This window comes from Triturus cristatus, chromosome 5_1 (assembly GCF_964204655.1).
Source record: "Triturus cristatus chromosome 5_1, aTriCri1.1, whole genome shotgun sequence".
Taxonomy (NCBI): domain Eukaryota; kingdom Metazoa; phylum Chordata; class Amphibia; order Caudata; family Salamandridae; genus Triturus; species Triturus cristatus.
This window is the reverse complement of record NC_140587.1, coordinates 88,528,572-88,556,468: the sequence shown is the minus strand read 5'-3', so window position 1 is coordinate 88,556,468 and position 27,897 is coordinate 88,528,572. Positions and strand designations below refer to the sequence as shown.

General features: G+C 49.6%; 1 long non-coding RNA gene across 1 annotated transcript; it reads right to left on the bottom strand.

The window, feature by feature from the left end:
* Positions 1 to 1,795: 1,795 nt before the first annotated feature.
* On the bottom strand, positions 1,796 to 27,897 carry LOC146830282 (uncharacterized). The gene is made up of 3 exons (XR_014961407.1): positions 27,841 to 27,897; positions 27,682 to 27,755; positions 1,796 to 3,459 (listed from the first exon to the last, which is right to left on the bottom strand). It is a non-coding gene; the product is annotated as an uncharacterized LOC146830282 (long non-coding RNA).

Here is a 27,897-nt window from a genome sequence, read left to right as displayed (position 1 = left end):
CTGAGGGGTCGACAGCTCCAGGGGCCCAATAAGAGTATAGTAGGGCAGGCGGATACATAATTAAACGGGCAGTATCTCGTGCCCTTAGCCCCGTCCGGCCGCGGACGGGCGCAGACGGGCTTAGCTCAGGCGCAACTCCGGCGCGCCTTCGTCGCGCCCGCTGCGCTCGTCCGCTGCGCTGACACATACTGCTCGATTAAGTAGGGGCGGAGCGGTGGAGGAGGGGCAGGGCTAGGATGGAAGGCAGCCCAACCAAAGATGGCGCACGCTGCCGCTGGGAGCCCGCAAACGCGCCAACCTGACCTGGCAACCCACCTCTGAAACCCGAAAGAGGTAAGAACCTGCACAACCTTTAAAACGAGTTAGTGACAATAAAAATACAGTGCAGACATAACATCGCCTATGCTCATAGTCAGCGTGGGTGGAGTGCAGGGAAATAATAGCGAGCTCTCCAAGCGTTTACCGACCAGCCCACTGCCACCGGGCTACTAGCAAACACAAGGGAGATCGAATCCTGGCTCCTAAGTAGGGGCGGAGCGGTGGAGGAGGGGCAGGGCTAGGATGGAAGGCAGCCCAACCAAAGATGGCATACGCTGCCGCTGGGAGCCCGCAAACGCGCCAACCCGACCTGGCAACCCACCAGAAGTGTACGAGCTGCGTTGAAATACTGCTGGGCTGATGCTGGTACGATGCGTACCGGAGGTCCGGCTCGAAGTGTACGAGCCACGTTGAAGTACTGCTGGGCTGATGCTGGTACGATGCATACTGGAAGTCCGGCTCGAAGTGTACGAGCCGCGTTGAAGTACTGCTGGGCTGATGCTGGTACGATGCGTACCAGAGGTCCGGCTCGAAGTGCACGAGCCGCGCTGCGTACAGGAGGTACGGTTCGTAGAGTGTGAGCCGCGACAACGTCAGCAGGGCTCTTACAGATAAGATGCGATGCGTTGCGTACAGGAGGTACGGTTCGTAGAGTGTGAGCCGCGACAGAGTCAGCAGGGCTCTTCCAGATAAGATGCGATGCGTTGCGTACAGGAGGTACGGTTCGTAGAGTGTGAGCCGCGACGAAGTCAGCAGGGCTCTTCTAGATGAGATGCGATGCGTCCGGGCCGCGACGAAGTCAGCAGGGCCCTGGTAGTCCCAAAATCGATCTAACTACTACAGTTCAAGGGTCCACTAGTTATAGGCAAAAAGGTCTTTGAAGTCTTTGATCAGGTAGGGGATTCCCCTCCACCCAGGTCTCTGTTGTGGGTTTTTCCTGCCAGCTGGCACCCCCGTCCTTTGAAGGAGGGAGGCAGGGGTGTCAGACGCTCAGCGGGGAGTGGAGCCGGCATTGTGGCAAACAGGACCCTCGACAGAAACTGCTCCGCCTCTCTTATCTCACGGCAGCCAGCTAACACCAGGCTGTGGGAGACAGCCCAGTCCCCGTCACTTTGCCCAGACATCTGACTACACATCTGTGGCATACAACGAGGTTAGGTTTCAGGAAACTAGACGTTTTCTAAAAGGGTCATTTCCATGCTCAGGATCTAACTTTCATTCCCCTAAAAGAAGGTCTTATGTACTCCTGATGTTAGGGACACTAGTTTGGAATTTCTACCATTTTCCCCGGGTCAGATACAATGTTTGAGGTTATATTTTGAAAGGGAGCACTTGCACTGTGGCCCTGGTTAGCAGGGGCACAGTGCTCAGAGCATCGAGTCCAGCACGAAAAAAATGGATCATACATGGAGGGGGCAAGAAGAGTGAAAAGGTGGACGAGAGACCCACGCCAAGGATGCCAGGTCTAACAGACAACAACTGTCCTGTCAAAGTGGCACCATCGATGTGGCCAATGAGTTAGGGCAATGCGCAAGATCCTGGAAAACCTTGAGCGGATACAGGATTTCCACTTGGCTTTCATAGTCTTGAAAGCCCTGCAGCTCATCCTCGCTGCAGTGATGCCTCATCTGGTGGCATAGATTAATTCTGCTGCACCTTCAGGATCCACCTCTTCTGCATCGGATGTATCTGTGTCTCGCTGTGCGCTGCCTCTAATCCACCATCACCCTCATAGAAGGCACCAGACACATTAGAGGAAGAAGATGTGGACGGTACATCTTTATGATTTACAATTTCTTTATTGGTTTTGCAACATGGAGATAACACAATAAGCTGTTACAATCTAATAACCCTACCATAGTAGGGAAGTCTGTGATTTATTTCTTTAAAAACTCTTCTTTAGTGCAAACATGACCACTGGGGTTATCAGAGCGCTTTACAGTAAATAAGTCAGGGAAGGTGTTGGAAAACAAGGCAGTATCTGTGAGGCCTACACAAATAACATGTCACATTTGTCCTTCACTGGGAACCAAACACCCTATTGTAGCGCTTGACTCTCAGAGGGTAGCGTTGTAGAGCAGTCCAAGGCTTACTCAAGGGAGGTGGTGTAGGCTAGTAATCGCCATTTACCAGTACACAGAACTAACACTCAATAATTGATTGTCCAGTCTGTACTTTGCTTTATAAAAGTAAGAGTACATTTATTAAACACACGTACTACTCAATGCTATGCACCAATTTACAAATATACATAAGCTGTTGGAATTACTTTGTGACATTGCATAACATCTCCACCCCTCCCGTGGGTGGGTGTGGTCTAGTACCACCACTCCCATGTATGCACATCATCTTGCCCCCTAATGCAGTGGGTTGACACAACCTGAAGCGAGGGTCTTGCCAACTGGCACCATCTCAGTGGCGACCCACCCCATCATCTCAACAAGCATTAAAAAATAGGTACACATGCCATGGAGACACATAAGCCCGACTGAGCATCTCATACTGACCATAAAGTATGCACGTCTACATCTTAGTGGCTAACAGTCTAGGTTGTTCTTCCCCTAACGCAGTAGCAAGAATACATGTTTGGGCATCACTTTAAATGAGGTACTTATCATAGCTGATAACAGTTGTAATGCATTGCAATCACAGCCCCTAAAAGGCATCACAGTTAAAATCACAGGATTAAGCATTTACAGCCAGACACCATAGCAGGAATGTCTGGCAGCATAACCCCACTTTGCTTATGTCTCCACATTACACATGTGACTTACAGTCCCTCAGAAGAAATAACATTTGTAAATGCACTTCTCGTGCAATTGCACCTCTTCACCTCTAGGGGATGCCCTCCTCTAGACATCTCTAGCTCAACCCTCCATACCTTGGTGCAAATCCAAATGCACCCACAGCTGTAGAACAAAAGTTCCAGATCCAGGATGATGTTTACTGCTGGCTGAGCCCTTGAGGGGTTATTCCCAAAGAGTCCCCCAATACTTAGGGGGGGGACTGTCGATCTTCGTGCTGGGGGAGACTGTGTTGCTCCTGCAGCTCCCCTTGTACCTTGGCACACATGTCGCGGTGACCACATTCTCCTGGGGCCACCATAAGTCGAGAAAAGGCTGTTTTCCCTTGCAGGCCAGTCTGGGTGCGAAGAAAAGTTATCATCAATAAGGTGTTGTCTTGTTCCATGCACATATAGGCATGGGGTATTGTTACATGTCAGTATATGTATATAATTTTGTGTAATCTTCAGACAATTTAATCGCTTTTGTAATCTTTATTGTCCTTGTATATATTTTTGTATTAACAAAGAAAGAGATAATAAGAACATTTATTCATTGATAAGAACATACTACAAATAAAATGAAAAAACATTTTGTGAACTTAAATTGGTAGCTTATTTTATGTTTTCTCATGTATTTTGAAATTTAATCATATATCACTGGTACATTATCTAGAGTTCACATATTTTTGCACACTTTGTCCTAATTATCCTTTCCTAATTATACTTTCCCTCCCTTTACCTAATCAGGCCGGTCTGGGCCTGCAAGGCATTATGGGGTGAGGCTCTCCTGCCTCGTGAATATCATAGCGGCGGCTCTCCACTGCTCTGGGAGAGCCGCGCTGTAGACCTCTGGCCGCGTCTAAGCTTCTTTGGAGGGTTCGGTCCAACCCAGACCCCAGGTTGAGTCATTGCAGCTCGAGAGACCACCCTTGGCTGCTCTGGCTGTTTTCGGGGCCTGGTCCCACCTGTGCCCCTCGCACCTCGACATCTTTTTTGGGGCCATGGTCCCACCCAGGCACCCCGTCTGGCCTCCTCATTGGAGAGCCGCTCGGGGAGCCCACCCCTAGCGGCTCCCGATGGCTCCCCAATGGGCCAGCACCCTCAGGTGTTGCCGCGGGAGCTGACACTCCTGTTCTGGTCTGCCCGCTCCAGCAGGCAGACACAAGGCTACCTCTGGTCCAACGGGACCTTGGGGGAGTGTGACAGCCCTCCGCTTCTTTCCCAGTCACAGCGGAGTACGGCAACACTCCCCCGACCTCGCCACCCGCATCGGGCCCGGAGTTGGGATCCGGAGCCCCCAGTGCACCTTCACGGGGAGCATGACGGTGCTCCCAGACTTCGCTTCTCACGTTGGGGCCCACCAGGGCCCAGAGATGGGGTCCTGGGCCCCTCCCGTCCGGCCAGGCTTCAATGGGAGTGCGACGGCGCTCCCCGGCTTCTCTTCTGGGTGTCGGGGCCAGAGTAGGGATCCCGGGCCCCAAAGACTCTTTGCGGGGGCATGACGGCGCTCCCCGCCCTCCGTTGTCACCGGGGGCAAAGGTGGGCTCCTGGCACCCCGTTTGGGCAACTTCACGAGGAGCACGATGGCTCTCCCTGACTTTACCTCTTCCTCTGGGAGCATCCCCCGGGACCTGACCCACCCCACGGTCACATCTAAGACCGGCGGCAGAGCCCTACGTGCCTCGTAGTCAGTCCTAGTAGTGGTCAAAGGTTGCCTACCTTCTAGGGGGCATATATCAGCCCCTAGGGTACCGATCTGCACCATTTTTGCCACGTCTTGCTCCTGGTAGCGCTCCCCAGCCACTGGGAGCACTTGCTTTCACCCTCTTGGTCTCCAGGAGGGTGAATTTAGCAGGGAGCTGCCTTTACTGGCTCCCTGCGCCAGCCTTTCACCTGATTCTTCTCCTGGGCCTCTCTTCTCCTTGCGCAGAGGCCCAGGCTTCTGCTCACTTGTCCTGGTCTCCCCTTGTGGCGCAAGTCAGGGTCCTGGGCCAGTCTGGAGGTTCTTCCTTCCAGCTGCCCATGGTGCTAGGCTCAAACACCAGTCTTCCTCAGCGGACCACACCCCAGAGAGAGCTCCTCTTCCTGTGCAATCTCTTTTTAGCCACTTAACTGCAGCGCAAATTCTCCCGCAATGCGGGAGAATTAATGAGTGGGCGGGGCTGCTTCGGCCAATGGACCTCTGGTCCAACGGGACCTTGGGGGAGTGTGACAGCCCTCCCCTCCTTTCCCAGTCACAGCGGAGTACGGCAACACTCCCTCGACCTCGCCACCCGCATCGGGCCCGGAGTTGGGATCCGGGGCCCCCAGTGCACCTTCACGGGGAGCGTGACGGTGCTCCCAGACTTTGCTTCTCACGTCGGGGCCCACCGGGGCCCAGAGATGGGGTCCCGGGCCCCTCCCCTCCGGCCAGGCTTCAATGGGAGTGCGACGGCACTCCCCGGCTTCTCTTCTGGTTGTTGGGGCCAGAGTAGGGATCCTGGGCCCCAAAGACTCTTTGCGGGGGTGTGACGGCGCTCCCCGCCTTCCGATGTCACCAGGGGCCAGGGAGGGCTCCTGGCACCCCGTTTGGGCAACTTCACGAGGAGCACGACGGCTCTCCCTGACTTTACTTCTTCCTCTGGGAGCATCCCCCGGGACCTGACCCACCCCACGGTCACATCTAAGACCGGCGGCGGAGCCCCACGCGCCTCGTAGTCAGTCCTAGTAGTGGTCAAAGGTCGCCTACCTTCGAGGGGTATATATCAGCCCCCAGGGTACTGATCTGCACCATTTTTGACACATCTTGCTCCTGGTAGCGCTCCCTAGCCACTGGGAGCACTTGCTTTCACCCTCTTGGTCTCCAGGAGGGTGAATTTAGCAGGGAGCTGCCTTTACTGGCTCCCTGCGCGAGCCTTTCACCTAACTCTTCTCCTGGACCTCTCTTCTCCTTGCGCAGATGCCCAGGCTTCTGCTCACTTTTCCTGGTCTCCCCTTGTGGCGCAAGTCAGGGTCCTGGGCCAGTCTGGAGGTTCTTCCTTCCAGCTGCCCATGGTGCTAGGCTCAAACACCAGTCTTCCTCAGCAGACCACACCGCAGAGAGAGCTCCTCTTCCCGTGCAATCTCTTTTTAGCCACTTAACCACGGCGCAAATTCTCCCGCAATGTGGGAGAATTAATGAGTGGGCGGGGCTGTGTCGGCCAATGGACGTGCGCAGCACCAGCGAGGTAGCGCTTGCATCGGCCGTTGGCCGACATGAGCACGGAACTGCGTAGTGCACTGTGCAAGATATTGTGCGCACTGATTGCACAGCTCCGGATGCTTGTCCGCACTGTGCAATCAGTGCAAACTGCATCTTGCACAGTGCAAGCGGTCGTTTTCTGCCACTCGAGTAGATTTCTACTCGAGCGTCAGCTTTCTCAACGCGGACCAGTAGTTTCTCATCGCGAGCGTTCGCGAGCATACGCGACCACTCGCAATGAGAAACCTGACCTCCCCACGTTGAGAAGCTCGCCGGGAGGTTTATTTTCCACGCTCGTGATCAGCAACTTGTTGTTGCTGATCGCGAACGAGGAAAAAGTCTCGCCGGGATGTCATTTTGCTTGCTCGCGGTCACCAACTTGACGTTGAGGACTGCGAGCAAGCAAAAAATGACCGCTGCACTATGCTACGCTATGCGTGTTTGCACTGTGCTACGTGCAATGTGCGTAGTGTCGAAGTAGCGCAAACTTCGCAAACTACTCGAGCGTAGCGTAGTGCTTTGCCTAGGCTTAGTCATTAATCCAGCCTGGCAAGGTCAGCCCCAGCCAGGCTCTGGTTATGAGCTGACTCAGAGGAATATGATATTTCTGGATGACCCAAAAGCAGTACAGATATGACTTTGGACTCTGTAGAATACTTCTTCTCACCTAAGTTACAGTGGACTTTAGTGAGTGTCTGGAATTTGTAGGCCCTAAGGAAGTGAAACTATCCCAAATGGTCCCCACCCTCATAGGGGAATAAAGACGTGGTCTTTCAGTAAAAACAGTAGAGCACACTGACTTTCCCTTACATGTTTCTTCCAAATGTATGAAGCCTATTCCATGTCACCACCCAGCTCTGGATAATTCCTGCCACACAATTCAATTTGTAGCTGCTCCTGGGCTGCACATGCCAGAAATCTCTCCTGCACAGCCCTTACACTTGTGCACATGCATGTACACATGCATCTGCATGTAACCAGCCCGGTGCCCCTTACTCTGGCTGCAATGCAGTGGCCTACTGGTGCCAGGGGGGCACCAGTAAAATACACATGCACTCCCTTTCATTATGAGTTCACTGTGGGTGAGTCCCAACTTATGAGGCTCTCCCACATAAAAGCTCAACAAATAGGTGTTCAAAAAGCAAAAAATCTGGTTTCTGAAGGCCTGCATGTAGCTATATACATTCAGGGGCGGTTTCCTGGGAGCTTCCTCCGAGCCTTCTTTTACCAAACTCAGAGGTCCTCTGACCGGGTGTCCATACAGAAGTTCAAAGGCGCTGAACCCTCATGGACTTCTGTGGCACCTCTTGGTAAGCAAAGAGAAGGCATGGCAAGAGGACGTCCCACTTATGCCTCTTGGGTTCCTCAAGACCCATAATCATGCCTTTAAGGGTCCTGTTGAATCGCTCAACCAGCCCATTACCTGTGGTAAGGAGTGATGAACTTGTATGTTACACCGCACTCCTACCACAGGGACTTCATATACTTGCAAATGAAGTTTGATCATGGTCTGACACTACCTCTCTGGGGAACCCCACATGGGAGAGAATCCCCATCAATGCATTACCCACCACAAGGGCCTTCACCGACCGGAGAGGGATTGCTTCCGGGTACCGGGAGGCATGGTCCACCAAGACCAGGATGAACCTGTTGCCTATAGCGGTCTTGGGATCCAGAGGCCCCACAATGTCAATGCCCACCCTTTCAAAGGGGGTACTGACCACGGGGAATGGCTGGAGAGGAGCCTTGTGTTTCTTTCCACTCGCCTAGCAAGTCTGGCAGGTCCTGCAATGAGTGTCTGAACTCTTGCGCATTTGGGGCCAATAAAAGTGGGTGACAAGCCTTTCAAAGGTCTTGTCCTGCTCCAAATGTCCTGCTAAAGGCAAATCATGAGCTAGCCCCAGTAGGAAGGCTCTGAAGTGCTGGGGTAACACCAGCACATGGGCTCAGCAACCTTAGGCTCACTATACAGGAGACCATTCTCCCAGTAGATCCAATGTGATCCGTACTGATCACCTGCTGCCTGGTTTGTGGCCTGTTGCCGCAAACCCACAAGAGGAGGGCACTTTTTCTGCTCCTCATGGAACTCTTCCCTGGAGGGACCTCCTTCTTGCTGCCAATGGGTCAGCTCAGGCAGGTCTTCCAGTTCAGCAAGTTGCTCCCCTGTTGGTTCCAGGGCATAGCCCTCAAGGTCTGCCTCCTCCTGTCTCACTGGCTCCGGTGTCTCTCAGAGCCTCCACCCTCTGGCCATTGATGGTCACCCACTGTCTGTATTTCTTAGTGTTATCAGGCAGCTGGGTCCTGAGGACTATCTCACAGTCTCCTAAAGAGACAAGGGACATCTCTGTGGGAACCCACCCACCTTGGGCACCCATCTCCTCCCCTAGGGCTACACTAGCCATCTGCTGGGGCGGGGCACCACTGGGTGCGGTTTTCCCATACAGGGGACATCTAGCATCATAAGAGCAGTGGCCCACTACACCACACTTAAAACAGGTCTTGGGCCCCCTGTAAACAGGCTTATCTGTCGAGGTCCCTGCCTTCTTCTCAGGGGGAGGCTGTGAACCTTTCCCTTGGTTCCCTTGGGGATTACTTTGGGGCCCTTGCTGAAACTCCCTCTGTTTACCCTTGTTCCCCCACTTCTCTGCTGGGGACCCTGCCCCCCTTTGGCGAAGTCTCACACATGACCCTTGTGGACCCGGGTGCTCACCCAGCAGTCCTCCTCCTCAACAAGCTTCCTAGGATTAGTTAGCTTACAATCAATCAGGTGCTGGCGTAGCTCTGGAAAACAATTATTGCTCCCATGCAAACAAATCACACAGCGCCTCAAAATTATCCACTTTGCTACCCTTCACCCAACCATCCAATGCTCTTCAAAAGAAAGACACATATTCCACCCATGTGGTAGACTCCAGTTTCTTGCAATTCCTAAACCTTTGCCTGCACAACACTTGGGTCAAACCATATCTGGACATTAGGGCTCCCTTCATGTGGGCACAGGACACCTGCTCCTCTGTAGGTAGATCTAACAAGGTGTCCTGCCCATCACTAACATAGCGGCCCTACAACCCTGCTCCCCAATCCTTCTCAGGGACCTGGTGGGCCAACATTGTAGCTTCATAAGCCCTAAACCATGGACCAATATCCTCTTGTTTGTGGAAATCCTTAACTACTTCTTTGGGGATGTAGGCCCTTGCTTCTACAGGCATTGGTGGTGCGCTGCCACCAGAGGGAGGAACCTCTAAACTTTTGGCTTTGAGTTCCAATTCCCTCAAAACTCTCTCATGTTCAAAATGCATTTTCTTTTCATTTTCTTTTCCTGTAAGGCTAACTTCTTCATTTCTAATTCCATCTCAACTTCTATTTTCTTGCTCTCTATGCCCCACTGACCATCTATTTTGAGCGCGGCTAGCTCCAACCTATGCATCCACTCACTATCCCTGTCTTCCAGCTCTCCTGGGGACAGGCCCTTGGAAGAAACACTGCTGCCAACCCTGGAATGTACGTTCTCTCCGATTGGGCCCAATGGCCCCTCAAGCTGCCCATCTAAATTCTCTGCCTCCTCCACAGGCTCCTCAGGATGCTCACTGGCATTCCTAGATTCTACCCAGGCCCTCAGCGCCTTTTGGTATTCCTCTATCCTGGTGAGGCCTTTCAAAGAGATTTTAAATTTCTTGCACAGAGCTTTGAGGTTTGCCACAGTGTAGGTACCAATCCTCTCTTCTTCCAATTCAATGTCTACAGATGCAATGGATGCTGGTTTACTCATGGTACAAAGACTGGCAGTTCTCAAGAATCCAAAAATAGAAAAGAAGTTCCAAGAAAATTATTCTACCAAAATGTATGGGGTCGAGTTATGTCTGCATTCACTAGTAGTGTGCACCAATCACTGTATATGAGTCACAAATGCAAGTCCAAATCCTCACCGCTGACCACCAATGTTAGATTTGGCAATGGTTGGCACCTTTGTCCAAATAGTGATCCTTTTGTCTAGTCAGGGTAAGGGGCTACACTCATAAAATAACCCCTGCTCACCCTCTTGGAGGCTTGGCACGAGCAGGCAGGCTTATCGCAGAGGCAGTGTGTAAAGCATTTGTGAACACATACAGTAATACAGTGAAAACACTACAAATGGACACCACACAGGTTTAGAAAAATAAGTAATCTTTACTAGACTTAACACAAGACCAAGGACCAAAATCCACAATACTGTAGTCAAAATACATCTTTAAAATGGAAGAAATAGCTTAGTTCACTTTAGACTGTAAATGCAACACTTTACTCTCAAAGTACCTGGGGTGCGTAACGCAAAACAAACAAAAGGGTTGCAGGGAAGGTGATGCGCCATTCCTTACACTCAGGGGAGTGGATGCGTCGATTCCTTACTGCTGCTCAGGGGAGTTGAGGCTCGCTTCCTTACTGTGTGGGGAGTTGACGCGCCGGTTTCTTACTGCGATCCGATGCGATGATGCTCCGGTGCGATACGTCAAAATTGCGACAACGGCGACTTGGTGATCTACTGAGCTGTGACAGGCCCTGCGACAGGCTTCTCCGGTGATGCGACAATGACCTCTGCGGCAGTGACACGCTTCTCCGGTGATGTGACTCGCTTCAGTGGTGACAGTGACAGCACGCTTACTCGGCAATGCAAAGACAACTGCTGCGGCGGCGACACGCTTCTTCATTGTTGAATCATGCATACAGCTCCCAGCGACACGCAGTCTCTTAGAAGGCCCAGCACAACAGCAGGCACTTCAATTCACAGCAAGAGAATTCAGAAGGGAGCTGGTGGTGAAGTCTTGTATCCCTGAGACTTCAGGCAGGAGGCAAGCACAGTTCAAGCCCTTGGAGATTCTTCTTCAAGATGATGAAAACACACTCAGTCCCTTTTCTCTATCTTTGGCAATAAAGCAACCACTGCAGGCCAACCCCCAAACAAACAGCACAGGGGTAGTCTCATCCTTCAGCTTCCTGGTTCTTCTCCTCAGCCAAGATTTGTCTTGATTCCTAGAAGTGAGCTAAGGTTCTGGGTCTGGGTCCCCCTTTTTATACACACAAATCCTTTGTCTCTGAAGGCAGGGTGTCTGTACCTAGTCCAAACCAGTTCTGGGTGCATTCTGCCAGTGCACAACTTCTTCCTTTGTCAGTGTGGGCCAGGGTCATCAGACGCACCACAGGAGGTGGAGCCAGCATTGTGGAAGGCAGGTACAGCCCTATTCAGGCCCAGGTGCTACTCCTCCCACCACTTCCAATTAACCAGGGGCGTAGTACTACACTATGCTCATGGAGCGTGTGTAGTTTGCGCTACTACCCAGTGCAAAAGCGTGTAGCGTAGCGGGCATTTTTTGCTTGCTCGCTGTCCTCAATGTCAAGTTGGCGACCGGGAGAGAGCAAAATCAACTTCCGGCGAGACTTTTTCCTCGTTCGCGATCAGCAACATCAAGTTGCCGGTCGCGAGTGTGGAAAATAAACCTCCCGGCGAGATTCTCAATGCGGGGAGGTCAGGTTTCTCATTGCGAGTGGTCGCGTATGCTCGCGACCGCTCGCTATGAGAAACTACCAGTCCGCCTTGAGAAAGCTGCCGCTCGAGTACAAATCTAATCGAGCGGCAGAAAACAACCGCTTGCACTGTGCAAGATGCTGTTTGCAATGATTGCACAGTGCGGACAAGCATTCGGCACTGTGCAATCTGTGCAAACAGCATTTCCCTACCGCACTGCGCAGTTCACGTAGCTACATGTAGCGTGCATAGTGTGAAGTGCACTTCGCGTTGATACGCGTAGCGCTACTACACAAACTACGCCCAGGGTTACTCCCAATGCAGATATGTCTATTCAGCCTAGTGATGATTCATCCTGTTGAAACTGCAGCTTCATCAGCCAGCGTACACCAGCATGACCTGCCCCTCCCAACAGGGCAGGCCTCCACCATCTCAGATGCATACTACTCAACACCCGCTCCGTCCACAGGCACGTCATTGAACTCTGGGACCTGCTCGACTCATCCTCCCCGGATGTTGCATTCCTGTTGGAGACCTGGAGGAACACCCCATAGGCACCCAACATTGCCATAGCCATCCTGCATGGCTAAAAGATCACCCGCAGGGACTGCACCAACAAACCGGGTGGAGGAATCGCCATCGTTCACAAGAACACCCTCAGAATATCGACTAGCACCAAAGACAGGCTCAGCTCCGCTGAACACCTGCACTTCCAGATCCACATCGATCCCAACACCACCGTCAGAGGAACCCTCATCTACAAAATCCCCAGGCCCCGGCCACAGTTCAGCGACTCCATCACCGACATCGTCAGCTCGAACGCCCTGGCCTCCACAGACTACATCCTCCTCGAGACCTGAACTTCTACCTTGAGAATCCCAACGACAGCAACTCCACCACCCTGCTCGACAACCTCGACAACCTTGGACTCAAACAGCTCATTACGACACTCACACACTCTGCCGGACACACGCTCGACCCCATCTTTTCCACCAGCAATCGCGTCACCTTGAGCCACACCACCGAACTCCACTGGATCGACCACCGCTGCATCCACTTCTCCTTCAAGAAACACACCGCACACAACCACCCACAACGAATGCCCCATCTGAGCTGGAACAAGGTAACTGAAAACCAGCTAATCACCACCCTCGCCCGAGACTCACCAGCCGACCACATCGACACAGCTGTCAGTAACCTCAGGCGGCAGTGGATTGATGAATGTGCCAACACCCTCGCCCCGATCAGGAAACCCTCAAACAGACGCACCGACAGAGGGGCCATCTGGTTCACCACCAACCTCCAGGCATTCAAGCAGACCTGCCAAAGACTAGAGAAGAAGTGGTGCCACAAACAGACACCGCACAACCATGCAGCCCTCAAGAACGCCAGCCGCAGGCACCACCAACTCATTCAAACCGCCAAAAGTACCTCTTTCAAGGAACGCATCGACAACAATGCACACAACAGCAAAGAGCTCTTCAACATAGTGAAGGAACTCGCCAACCCCAGCTTCAGCTCTAACAACATCCCGCCGTCACAGGACCTCTGCGACTCTCTAGCCACCTTCTTCCACCGCAAGATCATAGACATCCACAACAGCTTTAACACTCAGACCCCCCCCGACAGCCGCTGACACCGCTGACCCACCGCCCCCCAGCCACACCGGCCTCCTGCTCTCCTGGAACCATGTCAATGATGAAGACACCATCAAAACCATGAATACCATCCACTCTGGCTCACAGTCAGACCCCTGCCCTCACCACATCTTCAACAAAGCGAGCTCCATCATTGCACCCCAACTCCGGAAGATCTTCAACAGCTCCTTCGAGACCACCACCTTCCCGGAGAGCTGGAAACATGCCGAGATCAACGCCCTACTCAATAAACCCAAGGCAGACCCAAATGACGTCAAGACCTTCCGGCCCATCTCCCTGCTCCCGTTCCCGGCGAAAGTCAGCGAGAAGATTGTCAACAGACAACTGACCCGCTTCCTCGAAAAGACCAACACCCTGGACTCGTCCCAATTCAGATTCCGCAGCATCCACAGCACAGAAGCCACCCTCATCGCCGCCACCGATGACATCAGGACCTTGCTAGACAACGGCAAAACCGCGGCCCTCATCCTCCTAGACCTCTTGGCCGCCTTCGACACCGTCTGCCACCACACCCTATGCATATGCCTCCACAACGCAGGAATCTGCAACAAAGCCCTGGACTGGATCACCTCCTTCCTCACCGACAGAACCCAAAGAGTCCGCCTACCCCATTCCGATCCGAAGCCACCAAGATCACCTGCAGCGTACCCTAAGGATCATCCCTCAACCCGACCCTCTTCAACATCTACATGACACCACTCGCCAACATCACCCGATCACACAACCTCAACATCGTCTCATACGCCGATGACACTCAGCTGATCCTCTCCCTCACCAAGGACCCCGCCACTGCCAAAACCAACTTCCACAAAGGAATGAAGGCCGTCGCGAATGGATGAAGAACAGTCGCCTGAAACTAAACTCGGACAAGACGGAGGTCCTCATCCAACGCTCCATCCCTCTCCGCCTGGGATGACTTCTGGTGGCCAGCCTCGCTGGGAGCTGTGCCGACACCCACTGACAACGCATGCAACCTGGGTTTCTTCCTGGACTCAGCACTGTCAATGACTCAGCAAGTCAACGCCGTCTCCTCCTCCTGCTTCAACAACCTGCTCATGCTTTGCAAAATCTACAGATGGCTCCCCACCAAAACAGAAAGACGGTCACCCAGGCCCTTGTCATCAGCAGGCTGGACTACGGCAACACCCTCTATGTGGGAATCATGGCCAAACTCCAGAAAAGACTTCAATGCATACAGAATGCCTCCGCACGCCTCATCCCCGATATCCCCCGCCACAGCCACATCACAGCCCACCTTAGGGACCTGCACTGGCTCCCCGTCAACAAGAGGATCACCTTCAAGCTCCTCACCCACGCTCACAAAGCACTCCACGACGCCAGAACAGCATACCTCAACAAACGACTCATCTTCTACACCCCCAACAGCCAGCTTCGCCCCGCTGACCTCGCCCTCGCCACCGTTCCACGCATCCACCGAACGACCACCGGCGGCAGATCCTTCTCCCACCTCGCTGCCAAGACATGGAACACCCTCCCCATCCACCTGCGCCAGACCCAGGACCTGCTGACCTTCAGGAGACTTTTCAAGACCTGGCTTTTCGAGCAATAGCAGCTCCCCCCCCCCCCTTAGCGCCTTACGACCCTCACGGTGAGTAGTGCGCTCTACAAATGTGCGATTGATGATTATAAGATGTTATAATCAAACTGCCCATTCTGGCCTATGGGAGCAGAAAGCCTTGCAATAGTTAAAGACTAAAATGGCTGTAATTCACTATCAGGACATGCCACACACACCAGGGCATGTTCAACCTTTTACTTACAATGCCCCCTGCCCTAAGGCCTACCTTAGGGGTGGCTAATATGTAGAAAAGGGAAGGTTTAGGGACTGGTAAGTGGGTGCATTTACCAAGTCAACATGGCAGTACTGGACTGCACACAGGCTCTGCAATGGCAGGCCTGAGACACACTTCACAAGCTGCTTCTGTGGGTGGCACACCCAGTGCTGTAAGCCCACCAGCAGTATTTGATGTACAGGCCCTGGACACAGATGGTGCACTGGACTAGGGTCTGACAAGTAAACCAAATAAGCCATTCATGGAGTCACTAATCCATTACATCAATTTAACATAGGGAACACTTGCACTGTGGCACAGACCCACGCCAATGGTGCAAGGTCTAACAGGGTAAAAAATAAAAAATAATAAAACAGAGCAACCAAACAAAAAAACAATCTTAAAAGTCTCATAAAGCAAAGCACACTAGGGAACAATGAAAGCAATGAGTCCAGGCAAAAGTTTGTCCATAAAGTTTTTATTTCCTAGAGAAAGGAAGTATGAGGTAAAGCCTATGTTGCGGACATCGTTACAGGGGGTATCATAATACATTACCATATATCAGTTGCAAACGTAATGAACCGGAGGTAATAATGGACCGACAGATCGGCAAGACAATCTTCATATACTCCGACTGGCAAGGGTGTCATCTAGCGACTTGGAAGCTCCATTACAATGGTAAAGAGTTTCTTCATCAGTATCAATTTAATTTCCTTTTTGAAAAGGGCAGGAAAGGGATTCAAGCTGACTTAAGGGGTAAGGCGTTCCATATCCTCGGGGTGATACCTGAGAAGGCTCGATTGTACGTTTTTTTTGGTTAGATTTTTGTGGTGTGAGCAGTAATGTGCTGGTACTTCTCAAGGATCTAGATCCACCCGAGAGCTCCATAGTTTGAGCGAGGTACATTGAGGTATTGAAATGAATGGCTTTATGTTCCATACATGCAATTTTTAATTGTATCCTAGCTTCGTAAGGGAGCCAATTTAGGGACATTAGCTCTGGCGTGGTATGATTGTGTCTTTTCAAGCCCGTTATGAGCCTGGCAGCTGAATTGAGGGTAGCCCTGAGAGGGGCAGTCTTTGATCTAGGAAGGCAACAAAGGGTTGCGCTTCCATAATAAAGCTTGGGGATCACTAGGTCTTGCACTACAACCTTTAAGTCATGTGAAGGGAGGAAAGTTTTTATTTTCCTTAAGAGGCTGAGTTGGAAGTTCGCTCCTGTGGTGAGTTTACTGATATGCTTCTGCATGTTCAGACTCTTGTCTAGCATTATTCCCAATGAGCTTGTGGAATCAATGATGTGTGACATGCAATTTAGAACTCTTAGTTGACTCATTCTTCAATGACTGGAGACTGCTTGGGTGGTGCGATTAGGAGGAATTCAGTATTACGAGAGTTGAGCTTCAGGTTGTTCCGTGTCAACCAGCTTTGTGTTTTCAGTAAGACTGAGTTGAGGGGCATGATGTCCTCAGGGGAGGTGAACTTCACATACAGTTGGGTATCATCGGTGTACATCTGATAGTGAATGCTGGGTGATTTCAAGATTCCAGTTAAAGGCTCCATTAACAGGTTGAAGAGAGTGGGTGAGAGTGTAGATCCCTGTGGAACATCCAGGGTGACTGGTGAAGGCTGAGACAGGGACTGGTTTACCTTGAAGCTTTGAGTTCTGTTGTGAAGGAATGAGGGGAACCAGTTTAGTACCATCCCAGAAAGCCCCATCCTGTGTTCCAAGAGGTCAATTAGGTTGTCGGGTTTAACAGTATCAAAAGCTGATGCGAGGTCGGGGAGGATCAATAGGCAAGATTAGTTTTCATCTAGCAATCTTAGCAAGTCGTCTACAATGTGAGTGATAGCAGTTTCTGTGCTATGACCCTGGCGGAAAACGGATTGAAATTATTCCAGGAGTTGGAATTCTTCAATGTGATCACAAAGCTGGACATGCACACATTTCTCCAGGAGCTTTGCGAATGTGGGAATGTTAGAAATTGGGTGAAAGTTGTGTAGGGATCTGCCATGGTTTCTTTAGAATAGGGCTAACCTGCCCAGATTTTAGGCAGTCCGGAATGAGACCTTGCAGAAGTGAAGCATTGACAATCTTCTCCCAGAGTGGGAGTAAGGAGGCTCTGATCTCAGAGAAGAAGTTCGATGGAAAGGGGTCTTTGAAATGGTTAGATGGTTTTAGAGTGGCTAGAGTTTTGTGCATAGCACTTTCATCCAAAGTTTTTAAAATGCTGCAAGAGGTGTTGTTTTTGAGGGGGCAGAGCCGACCGAGCAGGTTGTCATTCCACTAAGTAGGAAGGAGGTTGTTAGGAGGTGCGATCGAAAGGTGCTGCAAGGCTGAACGTAGTTCAACTTCAATCTCAGTAGTCTTCTCAGTGAAGAAGTCGGAAAATTCATCACAGTTAGGCTGCCGACCAAACCCCAGGGTGGAAAGGTTCGGTTGATTGTTTGAATGGAGCTTGATGAGCTCGAACCGCTTTTTGAATGGTTTTTTGCATGCTCTAATTGGTTTCTGAAGAAGGTGGCTTTAGAGCATCTGATGCATTTGTTATAGCTATTTCTTACATATCTCAATTGGTTGAGATGTTCAAGCGAGGGAGAAGATCTCCACAATCTTTCTGCTAGTCTCAGATTCTGTCTTTCAGTATTTAGACTATCGTTGTACCAAGGTTTGGAGACTTTGGAGGAGAGTCTTTTTAGCTACCGTCGAGTCTAGAACCGTAGACATGGAACTGTTATAGTGGTCCGTAAGGGCATGAATGTCGGACATATCCACTGGAGGGGGCAGGGTGTTATCACAGAGAGCAGTCAGATAACGCAAGCTGATTTTGTAGACATCTTTTCCAGTGCCTGGGGTACTTAGGCTGGACTATGTTATCTCTCACAGAATCGGAGATGAGGTAGGTGATGCAGAGGTGGTCTGTCCAGTCACACGGGACGATAGATTCAAGGGGAATGGAGTTGAGCTTGCTGATAACTAGATCTAGGGTAGCCCCATTTCAAGTCTTTGTGACCTGACCACTGTGCACTTTAACTCAGTGCAACTGCACTGTAAATTTCAAAACAATATTCACAACATTGTCCTAAGTTCACAAAAATATATACTTCTTTTTCCCAAATACATAAACAACAAGGTGAAATGTTGAATCATAAATCAATTCAATTCAATTTCAACTTTATTGGATCATTCTTAGGTATGATCATAAAAGTACAGAAACAACAATAATTTAAACGAGAAGAACAATTCTCATAAATAAAACATAGTAACCCTTTTATCTGGATACTTATAGAAAGAAGTACAAAATCTTACAAAGTTTCAGTTTATAAGTACTAAAATCTGCCACATCAAATATAAGTTTAAATGCAGAATATAAATAATTAAATACATTTACCTAAAACGTTTAATATTACCAAGATCTTCTGCCTTTTTACACAAGCCCATAGAAATGAGGCTCGGGAGAAGCACACTAGAGGGTCTGGTAATGATTTAAAAAAGAATAGTGCAACCCTACATTGGACAAAATCTTATGGCTCTTTAAAATTGGTACAATGTTCTTTTTCCTTTCTTTACGCTAGTGGCCACAAAAGAACAGTATATGAAGATCTGTTTGTGCAGAGGACTTGTCACAAGGACAATTAATCAATTACAAATGGTTATAAGTTTTCTATGAGAACCCAAGCATTAGTGGGATCAAATTTAACCGAAATCAGAGTAATACAAATGTGTTGCGTGCTATTGTAACCTCCTTTAAGTAGGAGAATCCACCTGCCCAAGTAGATAAATGTGCTTGATAAACCTGAATGGACTGCCTCCTGTGGTGGTTCTCCCTATGAATGTACTGGGCTTTCAGCATAAAAGTGTCGACCAGTCTTTGCTTGGACATTAACCTGCAAGACAGTGGGGAAACAATACTTTCATCCACAACTCCGTCAATTCTCGCTCCACATAGTTAATCCATCTGATTCTCTTATAATTGTCGAGGCTCAGGCAATCTTTTATTATATTCTGAGCTAAAGGGAGAGTTTTCCTTTGCCAAATTGAAAACCACAGAAGCAAAGGAGCCAATCTAATTGAATCCGTAATATGTGGTAGGCGCAACTCAGTGTGGAGTATAAAATTAGATGTTGACTGGGGAGGGGAGACCAAGGATTTAAAAAACATATCTTCAATGATTTGGAGTTGTTCGTGGTGTGCCGGACCCCAGACACCCACTCCATATGTGGCCACAGATTTTGTTTTAGCTTGATAAATCTGCTTAACAGTGCCCAGAAGTTTCCTGCCCATCCCGAAGCTAAATGCTTTTAATGCAACCAGACTCCTTTCCATTTCCATGGCCCCTGCATCAATTAGTCTAGACCATGTTTGATTCTTGTCAAACAGCACCCCAAGATAGGGGGAACGACTCCACCTCCTCAATTTTCCCTGATTCTGTGTGGAGGTGTGATAGTTTTCCTCGAACACCCTGTAGGAGAGTAGGATCTGCTTCACATGGGAACCCCCACTTTTTGCTGGTGATTCACTGTTTTTCGACCTTAGTCTGGCTGTGGCCCTGCTAATCAGGACCACAACCTAGCTGCTTCCTCTCTAAAATGGTTTCCATGTACATTAGGTACATATCTAATTGAATTCTGGAGTGCCTTATAAGCCCCTAGTATATGGTATACTATGTACCTAGGCCATAGGTACCTCAGAGGCCTACCAGGGGCTGCAGTATGTATTATGCCACCCCTGGGAAGCACTCCAAAAGGACACCACAGGTCTGCTACTGCAGCCTGGGTAAGGGTGTGCTTGCACCCCTTACTGTGGTATAGGCTACCTATATCACTACCTTATACAAACACATATCAACCTATAAGCCACTCCTATGGCAGCCCTTGACAATCCTGAAGGCAGAGTGCTTGGTTTTATGTCAGAGGGTGCCCAAGCATGCGCTAAGCCCCTCTGCAGCATTCGGAAATACTTCCTTATGGCTGTTCTGTGATACAGCCATACTATATACTCTTAAGTGCATTATAACCTCGCGGTAAATGCTAACTTTGGAATGGCTGCATCAAAACATGTCGTGTTTGGTGTCAAATGCTTTGGAATACTACCCCCCCCCCCCCCCGCCACCAGTCCTGGCAGTGGGGGTAACATTCCACCCTTCTAGAGGGAGAGACATGTTCACACTGGCTAAACCCGGTTAAAACTTTCCAAAGCCCTGGCATCACAAAATGGATGTCACTGCCACAGACACGGGTCTAGCCACCTGCTGCTGAGGGAAACTCCGGCAGGGGAGGCTTGGACAATAGGTTTCCTGTCACAGGGAGGTGTAACCACCACCCCAGACAGGCAGATGTGAATTGGGGCAGGGTGGGTGCATTCAGAGAATGCTTCTGAGACACTGCCTGGGGCACACAAGGTGTCCGTGTGCATAGCCCAGTTCAAACCGGTTGCAGGGGCACTCAGCCCCTGCTCTGGCGCGAAACAGGACAAAGAGGAAGGGGTGTAACCACCCCCACCCCAGGTCCACCCATAGGTGGGGCCTTCGAGTTAGTCCATCCCCTAAACTTAGTATAAGTATAGGAATCCAGTTCCTAGGACTTTAGATTACCCTGGACGAAACTCTGCAACTTATATCCTGGACCTTCGACTATCTATCATAACTAGAAGACGGAAGAAATCTCCCTTGGGGTCAAGGAGTGACTCCCCTGCTTGGCAGGCACCAAAGAAGCAACTGGCCGGTCTGCAATTCTGAAGCTCCCGCCGGACGCCTAAGTCTCTGTACCCCCGAGGGGATTTTCAGACTTCCCCGAGGCTACCCTGAGTCCACAGCAAAGCTGTGGCCCGTGTCTATCGTGGGTGATGCGGAACCATAACCCCTGGACACCGCAACACTATCTTCCTGGTCATCCTCGAAGTTGTGCTTTGGGCTCCGAGTAGCCCCAGCCTTGAGCACCTCCTGCACCGAAGATTGTTGGCCTCCACTCCACGAGTGACCCGTGGGCCAGCTCCAAGTGCGACCGCTTGATGCTCCTTCGCGATCCATAGCCCGTTGGCTAGCAGGTCCCCACAAAGGTAACTCCTTTTCTAATTGGGCGTTTCTGGTTGCTCCAGACGTGCCCTGACTTACCCTTGCTGGGTGAGTCCCTTAGACCTTGCTGGTCTGCACCGCAGTCCTTTATCTGCATTCCTGTGACTTGCCGTTGCCAAGGCTTGTTGGGTCCTTTCTGGTCGCCGACACTGCAGCACTCGACAGACTTCGTGGGACAGCTCGAATCCGGCTCATGGACTTTGTTGACGCCTCCTGGACCTCGTGACTGAAGAGTCAAGACACCCATCAACTCACCTGAAGCACCCGACATCTGTGGGCATTGGTCCATCCTGCCCTAGGTCACTGGCAAGTGACCCAGACTCTGTTCCCTCTGCTTTCAGGTTTCTTAAATCCAAGATCCAGGCTTGGATCTCTCCGGACACTTCTCCTCTTTACGGCAGCAGCAGTTCTTTGCAGACTTCCATTAAAATCGACGACGCGACCCAACACCAAAAGACACCTATGCACCCGGCTTCCCTGGGTGAGGTAACTCGAGTACTCTGGTGCTCACGTGGGTGCTAGCCCTAGAACTACCTAAGTCCAAAAGGGTTTGGTCCTGACTCGATTAGAAGTGTCCCTAATCCTTAAAATTCTAACTGCGACATTCCCCATAGAAGATAATAGGAACCCGCGGTTGTGTTTTCACACTGCAAACGGCTCCCGTGGGACCCTGTGTCACAACCTTGGGTGGTTCCTTGGGGTCCCAGCGATTCTAGAGGCAATAGGTCTAGTGCCTATTTCCGTTGTGGTTTTTATACCACTTTTTTAGTATATGGTTTGGTACGCCCCTAGGGCCCAAACGTGTATTTGTGCTTTTACTGATGCTTGATCACTTGTAACTTTAGTACTTCGAACACCAGTCTCATTACGAGACTAGAGGGGTGTGTTTAACCTTAAATACATATATTTTGAATATATACCTGGTGTGGGTGTCTTTTCATTTGATCATTCAAGAGATTATAGACTGGTCAAACAAGCTGCTTTACATTCCTTCAAGACTTAACCTGAAGGCTGCTCTCCATAGCTACCACTAGGATAGCTTTCATATAAGGTTGTCTTTAAGCATTCACCATAAGGGGTTGTTTGGACTGATACAAGGTACCCACTAGAACTAGTGGACAGCATATATCAGGCCACCTTCTCACTCACCCCACAGCAATATTTAGACATGATTGTGACTAGTTAACCTTCATGTCAAGGGAATCCATGAAGGCGGCATAAGTGGTGATTAGGTGACGCAGCCCTATCCCTCTTCTGGCGATAAGAACTGCGTCGTCTGCATACGCCAGAGTTGGGATCTTGATAGACTCCGACACGGGGAGATCAGGGGTTACACCCAGTAGTGCGTTCCCCACGCCGTTCGTATAGATGGAAAACAGGAACGGCGCAAGGACAAAGCCCTGTCTTACCCCCCTTAAGATCTTAAAAGGGCAGGTACATTCCCCGTTTTTCCCGTATCTAACCGATGCTGATGCCTCCGAGTACAATTGCCGGATAAAGTCAAATATTGGAGGGTCGATCCCCAACTCTTCCATGATATACCAAAGCTTTGGGTGGGAAACGCAGTCAAATGCTGCTGAAAGGGCCATGAGGGCAAGATAGATTTTCCCACCCTTAGCCCATGTATATTTATCAATGATCAGTGAAAGATTGAGGCACTGATCTACAGTTCCCCTACCCTGTTAAAACCCATACTGGGCTTGCAATAATATATTCTTATCAACTGCCCAAGCCTCTAGTCTGGCTAAAAGCAGACAGCCCATGAGTTTTGCGGTAGTGTCTAAAAGGGAAATAGGCCTGTAGTTTTTAGGGCTACTCTTTTCCCCCTTTTTATAGATAGGAACAATTATACTTGTCTTCCATGAAGGGGGGGGGCTACTATTACTATGTTGTTAAAAACATTGGTCAGTAAAAGAACCCAAAGGTCATAGTTGTCCTGGAAGAGGTCTATTGGAACCCCATCCGGACCTGGGGCTCTTCCTGTACTGCATGACGATAGGGCCCTCCTAACCTCAGTAAGCGAGAATAACAAGAATACCTTTCTATTATTCAGAGGGACAGATGGGCAATGGGCAGGGGTGTTAGTGGGCGAGAAGATATTAGTAAAGTGTTCTATCCACTCCTCCTCTCCAACTTGTGTATCCAACAAAGGGTCCCTATGAGTCTTAAAATACAGTGAGTTGATTATGGCCCAAAACTCCCTACTATCTCCTGCTATAGTAGCTTGAGTAAGCCTTTCCCAAATGTCCTCTCTTAGTATACGCTCTCCTTTTTTCTTCTAGCCAATTTAAACTGGGTACGCAGTAGAGCGATCTGGGTTTGATCGCGTGGCCAAGTTTTAAGAATATTGGTAAGTGCTTTCTTAGCTTTGGTACAGGTGGTGTCGAGCCATCCCTTTTGGGTAGGACTCTTTCCATTGCTTTTACGGGTATGGGCCTCCTGTATATGCATCAAGAGATCAGTAAATGAGTGGACCAGTGTTGAGGGTGCTATGGATAGGTCCAGACACCTTTCAATACTAGTTTGGGTGGTTTTTAGTATTTCAGGGACAAATTTAAACCTATCAATTTGAGCCCATTTCAATTGATAACCGTTTTTTCGGGCCAAAACAGGGCAATCAACTACCATATGTGTGTCCTCATTGGAATTCGAAACTAGTATACCAGTTAAAATAGCGTGATCGTTGAAGCTGTTAAATTTAGAGTCTATACTACTAAAGCTGTCCTCTATCATAGAAGAAACTAGTATAAAATCAATTGTTGACTCATAGGCCTACTGGGAAAAAGTTTTTATAGGGGAGCCCACTAAATTACCCCCAATATTCATAATAGACACATTTCTACTAAACAAGGTCCTGTTAAGGCAATTACCGTAAATGCTATGGGCAAAATGCGAGGCAGGATTACCCATCAAATCAACCAAACAGCATAGTTTGTTTTGATTATGTTTGCATGGATGGATGTTGAAGTCTCCCATCCAGATTATGGTAAATACCTCATCTTGTTTTTTGCATTTAGACATCTCCTCGAATGAGCTATTAACCTCATTTACAACCATGTACCTTTTTGGCCCAATGTTATTATTGTAAAAGAATCCAAGTTCCCATTTTCGGAAATTCAAAAACAAGGAGATGTAAGAAAGGGCTCCTGTCATTATTTTTAATGATGTTGCATTAGGTATTAAGGTTAGAAGATCCCTTTTCGATCTCCCAGCGGTTGATGGCACAGACATAGTTTGGAAAGAGTGGTACCCGTTAATGAAAATGTGTTGCGTAGCCCAGGTTTCCTGGAAGCAGATGATATCATTAGCCTGCCAAAGCTTTTGCCAGTGTGCGTAATCCAACTTTTTACAGATTCCTGTCACATTCCAAGAGCTTATTCTAAATAGGTTATTGTTCTTTCCCTCAGGGTCATTCTGTCTGGGGGAAAGCGAGGAGGTAAAAGATAAGTGGTGCTCAGAGAGAGGCGATTTGGATATTGAGGGGTATAGTCAATCACAACAATCTAGATCCAAGAGTGGGGCATACCTATTTGTCGTACAAACTCCTGGCCCTGCCACAACCATATCCCTCTCGGTTACATGTCTGACTATGCCGCCTAATGGGTTCTTACTGAGATCTTGAAGGCAGTGTGGGGAGCAATTGTAGAAATAAACCAGTGGGAGACCATTGATCTGTGTGTCTCTTGGGGGCTGACTGTGTAGTTGGTGCAATACATTTTTCAATACATAAGGGTTGTTAAAATTAATCACCACACAGTCACCCTCCAGCGATTTCCTTGATGGCCCCACTCAGCCTACCCTTCGTGCCATGATCATTTGGTATTTTAGAGAAGGGCACACTCTGGGCTTACTATGGCGAGAGAGCCAGTGTAGTGATTTGTCTAGTATTTGGCCCGTAGATTCGTTCTGACCCTCCCTCAGGATTGGAACATTCCCCAAAACTAGTACAAGGGGAGAAAATGCAGGAGGGAGATGAAGCATCTGATGACCAGTGCCCGGGGGACCCTCATTAATCGCCCCACTAAATTTGTCTTGGCCCAATGGATTATGATCCCTTATGCCACTTCTTAAGTTTGCTGCCGGAGGGTTGAACGTTGAACTGTTCATGGTTTTAACAGACAATGGTTGTGGGGGCCCAGGTAAACCAGGATTAACATTTCGGGTTGTGTCAGGGGTTGGTGAGGACATAGAGCCAAGAATAAGTGGATTTGTTCTTGTAGTAGTTTGGTGGTTCTCTATTATACACATCTCAGAGTGTATAGGTTTTGCAATCGCCCGGATAGCCCCCACTTCCTCAATGGTTTTTAGTCTCTCCTCAATTTGAGTTATTTTGAGGAGAGGTGATTCCAAAAGTGTAGCGACTAAAGTCTCAAATCTTTCCCAGGTGGCGTTGACAAGTGATCCTGGGGGTTGAGTCTGCATAGGTATGGTGTTCCTGTTTAAAGTTTGGCCTGATTCAGCAACTCTAGTCCCTTCAGTCCCTCTAGATTTCACTGACCGAGCTGGTTTCTGGGGTTTTTGCTTTTGTGATACCCCAGTTTTCCTTTTTCTTACCGGCGGTTCATTGTCATTCACAGGTTGAATTTTTGCAGCATGTCCCCTGGTGGTAATATTAGGGCCTGTAGTTACCTCCACCAAGGGGGAAAGTGAAATTAGAACAGAGGGCGGGTAAGCAATGGGCAATGTTTGGGAGACGGTTAGAGTTTCCCCGTCCCTAGAAATACTGCCTAGGGAGGAACGCTTTTGGGAGATAAGAGATCCCAATGAAAGCCGTCGTTCTGCCAACTGGATCTCATGATTAAGGATGGACTCCACCCTGGTTAAAAAAGCACCCAGTGTCCCTGTTGTTCCCTTCCCAATTTGGTGAGTCATACCCTTCCTTTTAGCCATATTAGTAGTCCCAACAAATGGCAGAGTTTAAATCAGGAGTGCCCAAAAACAGCTAAAGGAACGGTGCCTTATATAGAAGGAGTATCAGCACTCACGAAGTCTCGAGTACTGGGGCTTAGAGGAATGGCCCAGCCCAGCCTCTTCTGGGCTCCAACGGGCATGGACGGGCTGGTTTTTAAGCGCCTCCGGGCGCTTTCCCTCTCGTGGTGTCGGGGGCGCCTCCAAGCTCGATGGATTATGGGGGCTAGAGTCCCCTGAAGTGCTGGTGGCAGCAAACGGGCAGTTAAGTCAATTTTGCAATTTTGCACAGGGTGGGGCAGGACAGCAGAGGCTGCGGGCGCAGGCAAAGGGACAAAGACAGGCGAAACGAGCAGATGGCTGTGGGTTAGTGGGGCTTTACAGGTGGACGCAAGCTGCACCCGGTGCTACCCGTGCCGCCTCCGCTTCTGCCTGGGGCACACTCTCCGCAGCCTCCGTCTGACGGGGCCGCACTCACTCACTCACTCACACACACAGGGTATAAATGCACCTTCCTTTCCAAGGCGTCAGGGCTGCCAGGGCTGCCTAAGCTTAGGCGGGATCGGGTACAAAAACTGCTTGGAAGAGGGGCAGCTCCCGGTTCCCGGCACAAATGCAGGATCAATTATTTTGTGTCGTCGATGATGAGTGGAATGAAAGCGTGGTTCCCGTCCAGCTGAAAGTTCTCAGGGTGACTTAAGTTCCCCCTGGCTGCTCTCGGCCACCTACTCTTCCCCGGCTTACTGCTTGGTGTGGGCTCACCTGTAGCGCATTGGGGCCCAGTCTCCAGGTTCTCTCTGCTAACGCTGTTCTTGGCGTTATCTCTCTGGCCGCTCACTTCCACTGCCAGCTCAGCATAACTCATATTAACTTTATGATGTACATTCATGTTCGATAATCACATGAAACTAAACATATCCAGAATATTCAGGAGTTTCGTTCTTGCTCAATGCATTTCGGGCCAGTGGCCCTTCTTCGGGGGCTCAAATCTAAAAGGTACAGAAACAAATCTTTTTTTGTCAAAACATACACAATGCGCAAGGAATTCATATTCAAAGCATATCTCACTTCTTGAAAACACAATAAAGCCTTCTTCATAGCCATATGTTTAATCCCAAGAGGGGCGACCTCTGAAAGATACTAAGATAGCGACAAAGAGAGAAAAATAAGAAAAATAATACATAAAGTTAAAACAGAACAGAAGAGAGGGTCAAGGGTGCCCTGTGTGCAGTATAGAAATGTATCTACACCAATAGCTTGTTTTTGGATGACATGCTTTCCCCGTCCTTGAGATGACGAAATACTCACTGTTGTGAACTCTTTAAGCACAAACTGTAAACAAAAAATTACAAATTCAAATGATCATCTCTTTCCATGACCCAACATAGAGGCTTTACAACAAATAATACTCACAACATCTACACACCTTAACGACTCCTCGAAATCCTTTCCAACTGATACCCGGGAAAAAACGAAGTGTAGTTCAGACGTGCACACATTCTGAAAAGGCATATAGAGTCTACATGAGCCATTAATTCAAAACTGAGATGTTTACCCCGTATCTCAGCCCAAAGACTCCTCTCACCTAGTTTTCTTTGCCGAAACACAGTGTACTTATATGGCTCAAGATGGACACCTCCGC